Source organism: Vombatus ursinus, unplaced genomic scaffold (assembly GCF_900497805.2).
Source record: "Vombatus ursinus unplaced genomic scaffold, bare-nosed wombat genome assembly UNPS02015255.1, whole genome shotgun sequence".
Taxonomy (NCBI): Eukaryota; Metazoa; Chordata; class Mammalia; order Diprotodontia; family Vombatidae; genus Vombatus; species Vombatus ursinus.
In genome coordinates, this window is record NW_020955033.1 from 36,315,510 (window position 1) to 36,329,525 (window position 14,016).

The following is a 14,016-nucleotide window of genomic DNA, read 5'->3' on the forward strand; positions in this document are numbered from 1 at the left end:
CCTGAGTTCAAAACTGGCCTCAAATACTTACTGGCTGTGTGACCCTGGACAAGTCACTCAACCCTGTTTGCCTCATTCTCCTCATCTGTAAAATGAGCTGGAGTAGGAAATAGCAAATCATTCCAGCATCTTTGTGAAGAAAACCTAGATCGGATCACAACAGAACAACAAACCCCACTAGATACTTAGACCATCAAATGGCCTCTCATTTTATTCTCTGCTCTTTCCCAGTGCTGTTCTCTCCCATCACCTCAGACATCTCCTTTCTTCCTTGCCACCTAATTATTTGTATCTGATGTCTCAGAAGCTGCCATATGCACCAAGGCAGGAGGATCACCAAGGCAAAGATTCCAAGAGTGTGGATGACAAGATGTTTTTAATAGTTGTGCTCTGATTTGTAAAGTCAAAGTTGTCTTCTTTGTCTCTAGTCTGTTGTTCATCTACTTGAAACAGTATTAAATTAGAAATTCATGAGTTAATCAATAAGCTGGCTGCTTTATGACCATATTCCAGCAACCACTGGCAATATGCCACTTTGATATAAGTTCTTACAGCTTCCCAAACACAGGTTTAGTGTAACCCACAGGCAGTAACATGCACAGAGTGACTTATGGGGCACCAGTAAGATCATGGGATGATAGGTCTAAGATGGGGAGGGACCTCAGAAGTTCTCTAGCCTGTCCCTCTCATTTTACAGATGAGCAAACTGAGCTCCAGAAAGCTTAACTGATGACTTGTTCAAGGCCACACAGTTAATAAGTGACAGTCAGGATTCAAACTCAGATCCTCTTTCCACAGCACTACAAAGACTCCTCAACCTGAAAATATCTCCCATACCCCAATCGCCAGAGTACTTGTGTTTATGCCACTTAAGATTCATTTCTAGAGATTAAATGTGCCCTCTTATTTCCCATCAAATGTAAAGTACAAAGTCATGACAGTAGCAAAAAGAACAAGTCTCCAACACCTTAGTTTTCTTCCTGTTCCTGGCCACAAGACAGGTAGAAAGTAATGGGTACTTGATGTGTCAGGGAGCACAGACAGCAGGCAAGAGAATGTGGAAAGGAGAGAAAAAGAAGAGTGGGAGGCCTAGTGGTAGGCAGCACAAACTACATGTCACCTATTTTTTCCAAGTTTACTCTGCTCCAATGGATTCTGTTACCCTGTAAGTTACCAAAAGGAAAAACACTCAAAGTGACATCACACTTCCAGAAAGAGAAGGCTCAAAGGGTCCCTATTCTCCAAGAAATAATAACAATAATAACAAGCATTTATGCAGCACCTTAAGATTTACAAAGCACTTTACAAATGTTAATGCAAAAAGCTGAAGGAGTTAGAGAAACCACACAGCTGAGAATGTTGTGGTCAATCAAAGGCACAGCCATGGACAAAATGCATCTGGAAGTACAGTTGGGCTCTAAGGTGGAGTTGATATCTGTAGTAAGAGAAAAGAAATGCTTGCTTCAGCACATATACTAAAATTGGAACCATACAGAGAAGATTAGCATGGCCCCTGAGCAAGGATAATATGCAAATTCATGAAGTGTTCCATATTTTTTCAAGAATATCAAGGGAATTAATGAAAAAAATGCAAGGAAGGTGACCTAGCAGTATCAGATCTCAAACTATATTATAAAGTGGTAATCATCTAAACTGTCTGGTACTGGCTAAGAAATAGAGTGGTACATCATTGAAATAGAATACGTACACAACACACAGTAGTAAATGACCATAGTAAACTAGTGTTTGATAAACCCAAAGACCCCTGACTCTGGGAAAGATTAGAAGGAAAGCAGAAAACTGGGAAACAATCTTTTCAGTGAGTGTTTCTGATAAAGGCCTCATTTCTCAAATATATAGAGAATCAAGTCAAATTTGTAAGAATACAAGCCATTCCCCAACTTGTAAATGGTCAAAGGATATGAACAGGCAGTTCTCAAATGAAGAAATCAAAGCTATCTACAGTCATATGAAGAAATGCTCTAAATCACTTTTGATTAGAGAAATGAAAATTAAAACAACTCTAAGGTACCACCTCACACCTATCAGATTGGTTAATATGACAGAAAAGAAAAATGATAAATGTTGGAGAGAATATGAGAAAATTCAGACTAGTACATTGTTGGTGGAGTTGTGAATTGATCTAATCATTCTGGAGTGCAATTTGGAATTATGCCCAAAGGGCAACCGAACTGTGCATATCCTTTGATTCAGCAATACCACTGCTAGATCTGTATCCCAAAGAGATCATAAAAAAGGGAAAAGGACCTACATTCACAAAAATATTTACAGTAGCTCTTTTTGTGGTGGCAAAAAATTGGAAATTGAGGGGATGCCCATCAATTGAGGAATGGCTGAACAAGTTGTGGTATATGAATGTAATGGAATACTATTGTGTAATAAGAAATGATGACCAGACTGATTTCAGAAAAACCTGGAAAGACTTATATGAACTGATACAAAGTGAAATGAGCAGAACCAAAAGAACATTTTACACAGTAACAGCAACATTGTGTGATGATTAACTATGAATGACTTAGTCTTCTCAGCAATACAATTATCCAAAACAATTACAAAGGACTAATGATGGAAAATGTTGGCCACATGCAGAAAAAGAACTATGGAGTCTGAATGCAGATCAAAGCATACTATTTTCTCTCTCTTTTTTTTGTTTCTTTTTTCTCATGGTTTTTCCCTTTGGTTCTAATTCTTCTTTACAACATGACTAATGTGAAAATATGTTTAATATGATTGTACATGTATAACCTACATTAGATTGTACACTGTCTTGGGGAGGGGAGAGTGGAGGGAAGGGGAAAAAATTTAGAACTCAAAATCTTATAGAAGTGAATGTTAAAAACTAAGAACAAATAAATAATCTTTTAAAAGAAAGAACTGATGGACTCTGGATGCAAATCAAAACATACTATTTTCACTTTCTTAATTTTTTTTTCCTTTTGGTTTATTTCTTCTTTTACAACATAACTAATACAAAAATATGTTTTACACAGCTGCACATATATAACCCGTATCATTTTAGGAAGACGGGAGGGGAAAGAAGTAGGGAGAAAAATTTGGAGCTCAAAATTTTATAAAAATGAATATTAAATATTATCTTTACATATAATTGGAAAAAATACTGTTTAATTTTTTAACTAAAAAAAAGAAAAGAAACCTTCTTCAGTTTAATTATAACCTCTAAAACATTTTAGCGCTCTCTACAGCAATATCCAAAGGATATGACTTTATTGGATATTTATGGGTTATAAATGAGTCACTACAAACATTTTAAAGAATGCCAGAAAAATCATAGATTAATAGAGCTGGAAAGGACCTCAGAGACTTTTTATGGATGAGGAAATCCGTGATTCCTTCATAGGGTAAGAATACCTTAGCACATGGGTCATATAGTTCCCATTTACTTATATGCCATTCTATTTTGTTTGCTACTTAGGGCACATTGCCATAATATCATGACATTTTAGATAACATGTCAGCCTTGGAAAATTCACTGCAATAATTGGAAAGGAGTTAAGAAATCAAATTAAGCAAGTTTTGCTTATAAGAGGATTTGGCATCAGATTTGGGTCTGGGTGCCAGTTCTATCCAGGTTCTTCTACTTACAACCCATGTGATCTTGGACAAGTCACTAAACCTCTCAAGACTTCTGTTTTCTCATGTGTACATGAGGGGGTTGGACTGGATGATTTCTAAGGGCCTTTCCAGTTCTAAATCTATGCTACTATCATTTGTTTCAAATTTTAAGGAAAGTTGTTGGCTAGGAAATAGTTTTGCTTCAAATTATACACTAAAATATTTTGAACAAATCAATAAGAGCTTAATGAGACTTTACTGTTATCATTTAGAGTCAGGGGAAGGTAGAGGAAGAGTGTACCGGCCGCGCCAACCTTATGCCGGCCGCGCCGAACACTCCTCCTATAAGAAGCAGGCTGCAAGAGTCATACTCACTCATCAGTCTTCGGTCCTCAACCGGATAAACACACTGAGACGAGCCATCAGGAGGCGCCAACACCAGAGCTTTATTCAGAGGCCATCACAGCAAGCCATCACAGCAAGGCCAAGCAGGAAGGCCAGAGCAACAGAGCAGGAGCCAAGAGAAAGGGCGTGATCTGACCACGCTCGCTCCTTAAGTACCTACTTAGCCCCTCCTCCCCAGCCCGCTTACTAGCCAATGATTGTAGGGTCAGATACCGGAAGGGGCTGTCTGACTTTAGCGCACCAAGGGAGAGGGAGTGATGCAGGAGGCCAGGACCGGATACAGGAAGGAGGCGTCTGGGATTAGTGCATAGACAGAGTACGTGACCTAGGAAGTCAGGAAGGACACAGGAAGGAGGCGTCTAGGGTCAGTGCTACACAAAGGGACCCAGGAAGTCAGGAAGGTCACAGAAGAGGGAGAGGGAAGGAAAAAGAGAAAGAGGAGAAAGAAAAGAGAGAAGGGGAGGAGCATAGAAAGAGGGAGAGAAATAGAGCAGGGAGGTAAAGAAAGTGATAGGAGGGAAGTAGAGAAAGAGGAGAGAGGGAAAGAAAGAGAAAGAGGAGGGAGAAAGTGAGAGGGAAGGGAAAGAGAGGGGTGGGAGGGAGAGAGAAAGGAGGGAAGTGGAGAAGAGGGGGAGAGAGAGGGAGAAAGAGGGAGAAAGAGGGAGAAAGAGAGGGAGGGAGAAAGAGAGGGAGAGAGAGAGAGGAGAGAGAGAGAGAGAGAGAGAGAAATTAGTTAACTTGAATATGGAGTATAAACATCTCCAGCAATGTCTTTTACATATCTTTAATTCTTGAACAGATAAGCATACAAATGCCACTTCTATATGATGGAAATTTCTGCCTTTAAGTTCATCACTGTTACGATTCTCACAGGGCTCACAAATTCTCAGATTCCAAAAGAAATGGAGCAAAAAGAAACCAGGTACACAAACAGGTCATCCTGAGACACACAAAGGTTCAAGTAGTCCCCATATCCACTAGATGACAGTAGAGAGCAAGAACAGCCCTTCTTCTTCCTTTCTGCAATGAGGCTGAGTGCTCCCAAATCTCTTAGAAATCAAAGGTTACTCCGAGTTACTCAGATGATTTCAGTCTGAAAGGTTATATGATGCTCCAGGCATGTTTTTGCCTATCTATTCCTGGCACATTCCTGGATTTCAGCTACATACTTGCTGACAGACTGGCATTTAAAATGAGAAAATCTCCCTGGCTGTTTGCTGGTAGCAATGCAGATGAACCGCTGCTGTAGGAAGCCAAAGCTCTTGTAATGGCAACCTGTGTTTATTCAGAAGCCACAGAATAAACACGAACCATTTAACCCACAACTCTCTTTCCCACTGCGTACCATTAAAAAAAAAAATACTGTGGGCAATTTTGCCTTATTCTTTTCCGTTAACTGTTTCTTCATCTGTAATATAATTCTAACAGCTACAAAATTGCTGACCTGTTTCATTTCATCGTACTCACCTTAAGCCAGGCTGCTGTGTTCAAGTGAGAGCCTTGGGGAAAACCATTTCCTCAGTAAGAGTTGATAGCTGGTAAATAAAGAGTTTATCACACACACCCCAAACCACACACAAAAAAGCTTAGTTACTTATTATATGATGTCATCTGAAATCCATTTAGAGGAAATTTTTTAAATCAAATAGCATTTATTCATAATCATAATTCCTTGCATTTGAATGATTATTTACAAATTGTGCTTACCCCTGTTGTGCCATTTTAGTCTCTGCAACTCTTATGAGGTAAGCAAAATTCTAATATTCATTTTATAAACTGAGAAACAGACCAAGAGGGGTTCAATAATTTGCCCTAAGGTCACACAGGTAGTTAATGATGGAATAAGAATTAAATTATGAATATCCTATTGCCTAGCTCAAGCTCTTTCTATTGGGTCATAATTACCTGCTTGACTCCTCCATAATTGCAAGGGTGTTCCCTCCATTGATACAGATCAGAATCACATGTACATTTTAGAAGAAGGTTTTTGTGAGTTGTGGCCTAAAAAATTCATTGTTTAATAGCCAACCCACTTGTGGTCAATCTTTTCAAATTCAGGTAATCTGGTCCTTAGACAACAGTATCACGTGGGGTCTAACCCCAGACCTGTCTTTGGTCACACCCACAGGAGGCAGGAAGATTTGGTGAAAAGGAGAGAATAACCAATTGGAAAGGTCTTTCCTAGATTCCCAAATTCTTCCTTGACTCTGCCCTTGAGGCTCAAGGGTGTTGTGGGTAGAGGAATTTCCCTTTGCAAGAGGAGTCTTTTAGTTCGTTAGGAACTGAACCTGGGGCTGGAGTCAGAGAGAAAAAAGATCTGAGAGAACAATTATTTTGGTTAGGGTTCCTGGTTCCTGGTTCCTGCAGCTCAGTTCAAATCCAGACCCTACAGTGAATGGGGAAGAGTGACTTCCATAGTTCCCAGTGAGAGGCTCTACTCAGTCCAAGCTTGGCTCAGACCCAGGGGGTTCTAACCATGAATTCCACATTTCTGTGTATGTATGTATTTGTGTGTGTGTGTGTGTGTGTGTGTGTGTGTGTGTGTGTGGTTGGTGGAGAGGAGGGGTAAGAGGGCTCCTAGCATTTCACACCTCTGGTGGTGAGAGAAGATTTACAGCAGGGTAGGACCTGTCCTAGTTTAATTAATTGATTATTAATTAATAGATAATAATAATAATAGTATTATTATAAAAGTAGTTTTGAACTCACAGACCCTTTGAAAGAGTCTTGGAGACCCCCTGTGGTTTGAAAACTGCTGCTCTAGAATATTCTTAGGCCTATCAGAGGACCAGGGTTCAAATCTTGCTTCTTTCACCCGTGTGACTTTGGAAAAATAACTTGATTTCTCTGGGACAGTTTCATCATTTATAAAATGAGGGGAGAGGATGGAAGGGAAGTAGATTAAATGAACTCTAAGATCCCATCCAGGCCTAAACCATTTTCAGGAAAAATTTTATTTTATAAAGTAAGGCATACCTTCATTGTATACAGTCTAGAATAATAACCTTCATTGTATACAGTCTAGAATAGTATTTCTTCATTGGACTCAAATTTAAATCCTCTATTCCAGTTGGGCCCATTTCCTTAAGTCCTCCAAACACTAGAAGCTCAGTCTTGTTTTTCCATCTTTTCTTTGTTCCTATTGTTTTCCTCAACAAGAGTGCCTTCTCTCTTTCTTTCTACTTAGAGAAATATGATTCATTCTTCAGGGCCCAGTTCAAGTTTCCACTCCTCTATGAAGACTTTTGTGGCTACTCTAGGCATCCTTCTATGTGTAGTACATTAAAGGTGGTACAGAGAGATCTAAGAAATACTCCAAACCCCAATATATAAGAGAGTGGATATTTCTTTCTGAAGGCTGAAGAAATACTGTTCTTTTATACAAATGTTAATACCCACAGAACCGAAACAAACAGTTTGAACAAGCTAGTTTCTGCCTGTCAATGCTTGTATGTGCTACGTGTGTAATTAAACTATAATAAAACTGGTTGGACTAGATGGTCTCCAAGGTTCCTCTCAACTTTAAAAAACTCTCATCACCTCACCCTCAAAAAAATGAAAAAAGGATTGTGTATCACACTTAGAAAATTAATTCCTGAAGTTTTCTGCAATGAAAATTTACGTACTTTGAATCCCAATTTTCTTTATAAAACTGCATATGTATGTGTGTGTTTGTGTGTGTCTGTGCATTGTTTTGTTAGGGGAATACATTATAAAGACATAATATAATAATATAATAATAATATAGCAAAACCTAAAATTACATATTTGAATGAAAATAATTTTATGAAATAATATTTTAAAATATTTAAACATAAAATATTAAATGCAGAACAGCTAGAGTGATTTCTGTCAGACACAATAACCGAATTCAACTCTGGTGCTTCCCCATGGGCTAGGGGTGATTGGCTTACCAAAGGCTATGGCAATATAGTACCGAGTCTGATCATTCCTACCAGTCGGAAGGGCTCTGAGGATGGAGCCACTGACAGGCTGTGTGCCTTTATCCTGGGATCAGTCATATTGTAAAGAGACTTCTCAGTGGGGGTTAGCTTCCAGACGGTGAACTATTTTGGGTGTAACAATTCATAAACGGTCTACTAAAATGTAGAAGATCCATGATTTGCATTAGTAAAGGGAAAGCATGAGTGTTTGGGGGAGAAAAGGAAATTTCATAGCCCTAGAGGTCACCTAGTAAAACTCTCTCATTTTACAGATGAAGAAACTGAGGCCCAGAGTGATTAAATGACTTGCCCAAGGTCACACAAGTAGTAAACACCAAAGCCAAGACTTAAACTCATATTCTGACTCCAAAGCCAGTGGATTTTACGCTGAACCAGGTTGGAATACACAAGGCTCAAAAGTCATTCGATATTTTTATCAAACCCCTTCCCCCCCATTATTACATAACAGTGTAGCCTATGGCCTAGGCTCCAGCTCTCCCTTCCTACATTCCCCCCCTCCAAAAAAAAAGGAAAGGGCAATGTGGATTCACACAGATCAAGTTAAATTATAGGGGCTTTGAATTTGTAATGCTCCCACTATGGAGTAAACCTACAAAGAAATCTCTAAAACAAGGTTTAGGTACAATTTGTGTCTAGGGTTTCCCCACAAATGAGTAACATGGTCCATCCCACAAAGATGCTCAGTATACAACAAATGAATCAAGTATGAGGCAGCTTTTAATTCTTCCGTCACAGAAACTTCATAAGATCTCACAGGTGCACATGAATAAATCCAGGAAACATAAAACACTCATAGAGGCAATTATAACCATTATACTCCCCCTTGGAAGGAAAAGATGCTTTGTGCAACTGCTGAATAAGTATATCCCACTTACTTCATACCTTCACTGTAAACAACTCACATCAATTATCATGGAGGGTTGACAACATCCAGATTTCCTGTCCCCTCCTCCCAGGGCTTTCATCTTTCAGCTACAGGATTTCCTGTTTTAAGAAAATCTCCTTCTGGGCATCAGGTGCCTTACCCTCCAAATCCAAGTCTTGAACTCAGCATTACCCAGAAGGTAACCACCAAGGCTGGAAACATCCATTCTCAGAATCATACTCTGATCTATGCTCAAAAAAAGGAAAGAAAAAGAGAGAAGAGAGAATTCAGGAACTGGGAAGCCCAAGAACTCCAGGCTCAAACTTACTTGGGCAACCATATGTGCTTCCCCTCTAAGCTGATACTTTTTTCTGCAGGTAATCTCAAAACTCTTATTGCACTCCTGTCTGGAAGTCCAAGGAAGTCCACTAAAAGCTAAGGGGAAGAAGAGATGGAGGCTTTCACTCCTCACTCAGTGAGGCTAGTTCCTCCAACAAGAGCCCATCTCCTCAGATTTTCAGTCACCAACATCTTTGAGGTGGCCCCTGCCACCAGGGACCAGCCAAAAGAGTTTTTTGTGGATTATGAAGCAATGACCAAAATCCAAAATTACAAAATTTGCCAAGGAATCTATGCTTTAATGGATGTAGATATTGATTGAAGGGGGGTGGGCACTGGCATCAGAGGGAAACCAGGTATTCTGAAAGATTGATGTCAGGAGGGAGAGAGAAAGGATGAAACTAAGTAAGTAAGCATTTATTAAGCATCTCATATGCCAGGCACTGAGCTAATCACTTTACAATATTATCTCATTTTTATCCTCACAAGAACCCCAGGAAGTAGCTGCTATTGTTATTCCAATTTTAAAACTGATGAAACTTTAAACAGAGATTTAAGTGACTTGCCCAGGGTCACACAGCTTGTAAGTGTCTCGGACCATATTTGAACTCAGGTCTTTGAGACTCCAGACCCAGTGCTCTACCTACTGTGCCCCCTACTTGCCTCTGCAACAATGTAGATCACTCAATAAATGAAGCTACAGAAGTTAGTTGTTCTCTTCCTTTATTTAATTCAATCAGTTTGTGTGGCTTCAAACCTAAAATAACTGACTTCTTTTTTTCCTCCCACTTAATAGTATTTTTTTCAATTACATGCAAATATAGTTTTCAACATTCACTTTTACAAGATTTTGAGTTCCAAATTTTTTTCTCCCTTTCTCCCCTCCCCCCTACCCAAGATGGCATGCAATCTGATCATGTACAATCATATTAAACATATTTCCACATTAGCCAAGTTGTGAAAGAAGAATCAGAACAAAAGGGAAAAACTAGGAGAAAAAAAAAACACCACACACACCAAAAATGGAGAAAATAGTATGTTTCAATCTGCATTCAGACTCCATAGTTCTTTTTCTGGATATGGATAGCATCATAAGTCCCTTGGAATTGTCTTAGATCATTGCATTGCTGAAAAGAGCTAAGTCCATCAAAGTTGATCATCATACAATGTTCCTCTTGTGCACAATGTTCTCCTGGTTCTGCTCACTTCACTCAGCATCAATTCATGGTAAGGGCATAGTTCCAAATTGCTCTCCAGAATGGTTAGATCAGTTTACAACTCCACCAACAATGCATTAGTGTTCAATTTTCCCACATCTCCAACATCTATTATTTTCCTTTTTTTTCATATTTTCATATTTCCTTTTATTTCATATTTTAAAACAACTCAGAGTTGTTTTAATTTGCATTTCTCTAATCAATAGTGACTTAAAGCATTTTTTCATATGAACTATAGATAGCTTTAATTTCTTCATCTGAAAAATGACTGTTAATATCCTTTGACCATTTATCAATTGAGGAATAACTTGTATTCTTATAAATTTGACTCATTTCTCTATATATTTTAGAAATGAGGCCTTCATCAGAGACCCTGGCTATAAAAATTGTTTCCCAGCTTTCTACTTCTTTTCTAATCTTGGTTGCATTGGCTTTGTTTGTGCAAAAAGTTTTTAATTTAATGTAATCCATTTTGCATTTCATAATGTTCTCTATCTCTTGTTTGGTCATAAATTCTTTCCTTCTCCATAGATCTGACAGGTGAACAACTAACTTCTATAGCTTCATTTTAAATATCAATCAATCAATAAGCATTTATTAAACACTAATCATTTGTCAACAAAGAAAAAGATAAAACCAAACCATGTAGCATTTATTTCACTGTCTTTCACATTAAACATATTATCACTAATTGTTTTGCTACATTTTACACTTATCAGTCTAAAAAGACACATGAAGAGTCTGAAATCCATTTGTTAGGCCCAGGTAGGACCAAATGACACCTAATATTCCTTCCCAATCTAAGATTTTCTGTTCCTTGGACAATAGACTTGCATTTCTTTGCTCAGCCCATACATTTCCATCTTGTAGGACCTAACTCTCCCTCACTTACAAAATCGTAGAAACATTTGCTGGTTGATACGTTTCATGAGAATGAAGACTTGGTGGGATAACAGAAACCTGGCTCTTCCCAGGAGGAGCTGCATCCCTGACCATCCTCTCTAGTACTGCTTTCATAGTCAAAAAAAACTGAGCCAAGAGAAGTAGGCAGGACCTTGCTTCTCATTTCCACCTCCAAAACTCGTTTGCAGAGGCAGCTAGGTGGTGCAGTGGATAGAGTACTGGCCCTGGAGTCAAAAAGACCTGAGTTCAAATCTGGCCTTAGACACTTGATACTAGCTGTGTGACTCTGTGCAAGTCACTTAACCCCATTGCCTAGGGGGGAAAAAAAAAGGAAAAAAACCTCCTTTGCCATTATTACTCAGCACCCTTTGAAGCTACTTTGAATTTCACTCAATCCATCATTGTCGATCCAGATCCCAGTTGTCATTATCAACCTACCCCCAGGTTATTTTCCCTCTTTTCTCAAAGAGTTTAGCACTTTAGAGACTACAACATACATATCAGTGTCTCCTATCAACATCCTGGGTTCCCAATTTATCACCCTCCTGATATCCTATGATCTCCATCACCCATTTTTCCTGGCTATATACAGGAATGGTCATGTCCTTGACTCTTCCATGTCCATGATCCAAAACCATGAAATTCCTTTTTGTGATCACAACTTCCTACCTATCCTCATTTCTCCCTCTGGTTCACCTCTCCTAAACTTGTGTTTTATCCACACTGTATATTAATCCCGTCATTACTCTTAGTACTCCCAGACTCTCACTGGTCATGAGGTTCATTATTATGTTATGTTATGTAATTTCAATTGGGCCTTCACCGAAGCACAGTAATCCTTTTCATCTTTCTTGATTGACTCTGTCATGCTCTCCAAAACAGCTTTTTCACCATCTCTTTCACCTGTTTCAGGTTTCTTCATTTCCCCCAGGCTACACTCAAAAACTCTATTCAATATTCCCCATTATCTCAGCCTTCCTCCAGTCTCTGATAACAAGGTAGGCCTTCTCTCAGCCAAAGTTAACACCACCATTAGAACCTCCACTGGATTTCTTCCCGTTTCTTCTTGGAGCCTACCCCCTTTGTCATTCTCTCTTTGTCTCTGTCACTGTTTCTCTCTCTCTTTCATCTTCAATCTCTTCTGATCCATTGGCTTTTCCTCAGTAGCTAAAAATATGCTCAGGAGGTCTTCTCGATCCTTTAAAAGCGCCTTCATTTGACTCATCCATTTTTTCAAATTATGACTTTTATCTCTTCTCTGTTTCCCAGACAAACTCCTAGGTAGAATTGTCTATTCTCCTTGCCTCCATTTTCTGACCTCCCACTCACTTCTCAATCCCTTGCAATATGGATTGTGAATCCACCTCTCAGTAGAAACTGAATTACCAACAATCTCTTAACTGCTATAGAAAATTACTTTTTTTTTGTTTTCATCCTCCTCAATCTGTGCATCTTTTGACACTACTGACCACCCCTTCTTTCTAGACATTTCTTGTCCCTTGTTTTCTGTGACACTGCTCTCTCGAATAATTTTTTACCTGTATGATCACTCCTTTTCATATTTTATACTGCCTCATCATAGTCGTGCTGCCCTCCAAGTGTGGGCATCCCCCTGTAACATTTTTAAATGTCTAAATATGAAGTTAAGGGTTAATTCAAAAGAGAAAAAGTACTTCCTCTTCTGGTCCCCACATTTGGAATGTGGGTGCTACCAGCCAGGATCAGTCACAACTTTTCTCATCATACCAGGCAATTCCTAATCTCTAGTCATTCCCCAAGACTCCCATTCCTGCTAAAAAGCTTTCTCTGTGCATATGTGAGAGGAGTATGAAGGAAGAGTGAATGAGGTCATGTGACCAGATAATACACACTTACTCAAGTCAGTAAAATGGTGGCTGTGATTCATTTTAACCTGAGGGGCAGAAGGACAACCCTGGATTCCATTTAGTACTGCCTTTTTAAGATGTTAATTCAAAATCAGTTCATCAAAATCATAACATTCCCCTCTCAGTTTGGCTCTACAGCCTAGCACTTTGGGAAAGGGCTTAAACTTTGGTCCTTTTTGTATTTTTTTTTTTTTTTTGCTTACAAAAACCAAACACTCCTGCAGCCTGTTTGCAATTACAACACGCATGAATCAAAAGATGTTAAAAATAGATCAGATTTTATCTGTAGATAGTGGGCTTTTAAAACAACTAATGAAAGCAAATAAACATTTAAGAACAGAAAACTCTGGATTATAAATCAGTTCTCTCAGACAGATACATATCAAGGAAAGGAAAAGTGGCTTCTAGCCTGGTTCTTAGCCAGGGAAAAGTTCACCAAGAATCTAACACTCCCTACCCACTGGATACAGCTGACCTGTAAGTGATGTCACCATGGTCACACAGCTAATAAGTGTTTAAGGCCAAATTTGAATTCAGGAAGTTGAGTCCTCTTGACTCAGGCCTGGCACTCTTTGCACTGTGTCACCTAGCTGTCCCATTACTTTATATATATTTTGTAATTACTTTTGTACATAGTTGCAATCCACCCCCCACCCCACAGGATGAGTTTCATGAGGACAGCGAATATTTAGTTCATTCTTTGTCTCCCCAGGGCCTAACACATATCCCTGCGCATAGTAAGTCCTCTATAAGTGTTCATTGGATTAAATTGAAACAAATTCCCATGAATTTGCCATATCCCATGAATAAATCAATAGAAATCAGAACTCTTGTGTTTTATG

The 14,016-nt window shown here is 38.9% G+C and overlaps 1 non-coding gene across 1 annotated transcript; it reads left to right on the top strand.

Annotated features, from left to right (window-relative positions):
* Positions 1-1,454: 1,454 nt before the first annotated feature.
* LOC114031955 lies at positions 1,455-1,558 on the top strand. The gene has a single exon (XR_003567784.1). It is a non-coding gene; the product is annotated as a U6 spliceosomal RNA (small nuclear RNA).
* The last annotated feature ends 12,458 nt before the right edge of the window (positions 1,559-14,016 follow it).